The 4,572-nt window shown below is 30.0% G+C and overlaps 1 pseudogene; it reads left to right on the top strand.

Moving 5' to 3' along the window:
- The window catches only part of LOC119576838, an 8,866-nt pseudogene extending 6,427 nt beyond the window's left edge, over positions 1-2,439 (top strand).
- Positions 2,440-4,572: the final 2,133 nt, after the last annotated feature.

Below are 4,572 nucleotides of genomic sequence, written 5' to 3'. Positions count from 1 at the left end.
TTCTTGATATACTGTTTATTATACATATTCCTCTTTTGCTTTCCTTATTTTCATGAGATTTATATTACATACAACTTTCCAGTCGTGTTTACACGAGGATTATCAGCCATTAAAAGACAACTTGATCTTTGGGTTATGTGTGAGTCTGCTTTATTTTTCTACCCTTGTGCTGTCCAATACTAGTTATTTATCAGATAACTTGTTTGTTCAGTGTTATGCTGTATATGTTTTCAGATTATTTGTTTACCTTATGTATTTTGCTTGTCATTTTGAAGCACTTTTTAACCTCAAGCATTTGAGAAAAATGTCTTTTTTTAGTAAAGCATACTAAATCTATTTTTACCTATTCCTATTAACTCGCTGTTCTTGGGAACATGAAATGTGTTGAAACTTATATAGCTCCCAAGTGCTCAGGCATCAAAAAGTCAACTGCATTTCCCTTAGCAATTATTTATTACTATTATTTTTAAATATTGCTATTAATATTGATATTATTATTGACATTATAAAGTTACTATCAATAACAATAGCAATATGAGATAGTGGATATTTTTGAAAATCAAAAGAACGAGGTAACAAGTGAGATAGGTAGGGAGAACCTAGTAGCTGACACTGGGGACTAAGCACTTGTAGAACCATCAGTGTGTAAATATAACTGATAAACTAAAGACAGGGTGGGCATGGCATGTATGCACAAGCCATCTCCAGGATCAATAGCTTAAGAAACCCCTGTTACTTAGTGTAACCTTAAACTTTCATTGAGTTTATGAAGTTAATTAAGTTTTAATTTTTCCATTTGGCTCACTGTCCACCTTTATATAGTGTAAATTGCACAGGAAAGTAAGTGAATTAACAAGTAAAAGAGACATAGATCCACAGAAGTTTATAAAGTGATTGAGTTGTTTTCTTTCATTTTTTTATTTGCATTTTTATTTATTTATTTATTTATTCATTTTATTAAATCTTATATTTTCTTTTTCCAAATTTTAGATCAGACAAACTATACTGTATCTCAGGATCAGATGCACCTCCGTTGTGAGAAGCAGAGGAGCTCATGGATCAGATTAAGGAGAAATCGAAAGACCACTCAAAAAAGCACCTGTATTAATGATAGGGAAGCCCTATTGCTTCAAGAGCAGGTTTCCAGTGACTTCACTGAGAGTTTGAGCAACCTTCCTGCTATGGACGTGCCTAGCATAATATTTCCATGCATCCATGATGCACTGAAGTGGCTGTCTTGTGGCCGTGAGGCAATGCTGCAGGGGGACCTCCTTCAGCCTCCTGCTTTTCCTCCTCCTAGAAAACTGGAGACAGCCTCTCAGGTTCAGGTTTGTAATAGGTTTTCTCCTTTTCTTGCAGTCAATTTATTTGTGTATTTTCTCCCGTTTTTATTTAACGTTCTAGTTGACAGGTCTTTTCTCTTTTCCTGTTTTTACCTAACATATATAAGCATAAATAGCATCAGAGATCTCCTTCCTCCTCTTCTTTGTTTTCTTTTTCCTTTTCCTCTCTTTCACAGGATTATGCTCTTATTCCCACAGATTCTGGTGACTGGGTCTCTGCATCTAGTAGGTGGAGCCCTCAGTATCCTTGATCCTGGGCTGTCTTGTGCCACACACACCCGACACTCTCCCACCAAGCCTCCCTCACTGACTGATTTGGTCCGTAGCACCTATGCTGAAGTATCATCACCTGGGGCACCTTGATGCATTGGGCATCATAAGGCCTTCACTTTATTGCATTTATGAAATTAGGTAATTTTTGTTCACTGCAGTAAGTTGTTCTTGGTATTACTGGATATAAACTTATTAACAGTTTTGACAAAAAAGCTGGAAAGTACACAGCCAACATGTTGCTCACACATAGTCAATACTTCAATGCTTGTTATACAGTTCAGTATTCAACTTGCTATCTTAACATAAATTTAATTATTTTTTCTTACTTTCAGGGAGGGTTGTTATTTACTTTCCATTCTTCTGTTAACCCCTAACTCTGTTCTCTGCTTTTGAATTATTTAGCTTTCTTCTTTATTTTCAATTTTGTGTAAAGCACATTTTGATGTTAATCCATTCATGCTGGGAACATTGATGTTTAATTTTTTTTACACATGTTGGCTCTACAAATTCTGTCACAAAAATGTCAATTACTAGGCTTACTTGATCTGACCTGTTTAACCCATTCCTCAAAGTTTTGAAAAAAGTGTTTGTTGTCTGTCAGTATTATTGTTGTTATGAATATTGGTTTTAGTAATAACATTATTGTAATAATGTTGATAACAATGATGATAATAATAAGAATAAAATCTATCTTGCCTGTATAGTTAAGGAATTGGGTAGATAGTAAGGGTAAGCTTAGTAATTGACTTCTTAGTGTCACAGCATTGCATACAAATGAATAAATAAGTATGTAGATAAATAAATAAATAAAAGAATAGATACAGCAAACCTTTACTTGACAATGGATGTATGCATTCACTTCTAGTGTCAATAGTTAAAAGAATGAACATTGTTGTGAGCTATTGTTTTTCAGGGTACTTTTGTCATGATTCTGAGAGTTATATGGAACAAGTTGAAATATAAAGATTACAACTGAGATTATTTTATGTTAAAACACTGACTGCCTGTGGCTTATGAATCCAAATCGTTGTTCACATATATTTGCACTGTTAACCCACTCAACATGGATGGCAAGAATACATGCCATCCCTACTGTAATATAAATTTATTGTTTTTTACACATAGATGGCTGTACAAGTGCTTAGTCATCACCAAGGAGTCAGTTATTACCTGTTTACCCTTTTCCTTGATTTTTGGAAAGTGTCTTTTGTATTATTTCATTGTCTTTAATATTACTAAGATTTTAATAACAATTTAATAATCATAATATCAATAATAATAATAATTGATATCAATAGTATTGGAAAGAAAAACATTTTCCTGCCAACTCAAGGAGTGGGGAAATCAGGATCAGTCACTAGGGCCTACTGCTTGACTCCTTGCTGGCTGAGCATATGTAGAGCCATAGAGTTTGTAACAAAATTCACAAGAAACTACAGGGGACATTACATACATCCGTGGTGATTGGGTTAAATATGGAAAATGTACAATTAAGGGGGGAGGGGTTAAATCAAAATCACATTTCAGTGTTTCAAGAAATGTACAAAATAATATTATATATTGTTTCTACCTCTAAAGTTTGACAGCTGTGAAATCCCACTATAGAGAATTAGTTCCTCTTAAATATTAAATTAAAGTACTACTTTCAATATATGAAAATTCAAACCTTTCTTTACATTTTATAATATTTATCATTAGTAGGTATTTCCCTGTTCATTAGTAAGGTGCGTTGTTTTATGAATGACAATGTAAAAGAAAAAAAAAATATTTTTAATACAAGTGATAATTTTCTGCAATATTGTTTTAGTGCCATTATTCAATTTTATAGTGGTTAAGAAATCAAAACATGTTTAGAGAAGAAAGACAGATTCTAGATGTTTTTTCCAAATGATAGCCCACAGGTGCAGTCATGCTGCTTTTAAAGAAAATAAAAAGGTGGATATGCTCATTCATGATGGCTTTCATGATATATTTAATTTTTTTATGTTTTTTGTCAAGTGTTATTCTAAGTGCATTTTTCAAATCGGCTAAATGACCAGAATAATTTACCATTTGGGGCTCATACTTTTGGGAAAGGTTTTATTGCTTGTTTGAATATGATTCAGTTGTGGTTTTAATGCAATTATGAGAACTTTCTTTGGGTGATTTTCCTTTCCTTTTTCTTTTTGTATGAGTTCTCTGAAGAATAATTTTAAATTTCTTTTTAAATAGTTTTTAATGATTTGCTTACAAATATTGTTAATAATATATATTAAAATATATATGTGGTATAATATATATTATATATATATATATATATATATATATATATATATTATATAATTATTATATAATGGTTATATAATATATATATATAAATATATATAATATATATATATATATATATATATATAAAATATATATATATTATTATATATATATATATGTGTATATCATATATATATATGATATATATATATATATATATATTATATATATTATGTTTTTTTTAAGTGTTATATCTAATGATTTTTCATTGTAAATATAATTTATATTGAGATATTTTGGAATTTTTATTGCTTTATTTGAATATGATTTCATTGTGTTTTATATATTAACTTTTATTTCTTTTTTTTATTTTTGTATATATTATATGGAATATTATATGTATATATTATTTGTGTATGAATATTATTTGTGATATTGCATTCAAACTAGGGTTTTTAATATATATTTATAAAATATATATGTGATTGAATATATATATATATATATATATTATATATATATATATATATATATATGTGTGTGTGTGGGGAGGGTGGGGGTATTTTTGTGGGTTGGTGTGCATGTGCATGTATGTGTATTACAAAAAAAAAAAAAAAATTTTAAGATTATGTTGGAAATCATGCACATTTTTCTTTTGGCCTTTCCAGTATTTTTTGTGTCACATTAAAGGTAAATGATTTAGCAGAAC

The sequence above is a fragment of the Penaeus monodon genome, chromosome 1 (genome assembly GCF_015228065.2).
Source record: "Penaeus monodon isolate SGIC_2016 chromosome 1, NSTDA_Pmon_1, whole genome shotgun sequence".
In the NCBI taxonomy this organism is placed as follows: Eukaryota; Metazoa; Arthropoda; class Malacostraca; order Decapoda; family Penaeidae; genus Penaeus; species Penaeus monodon.
The sequence above is the reverse complement of the archived record's forward strand: the minus strand, read 5'-3'. Positions and strand labels throughout refer to the sequence as shown.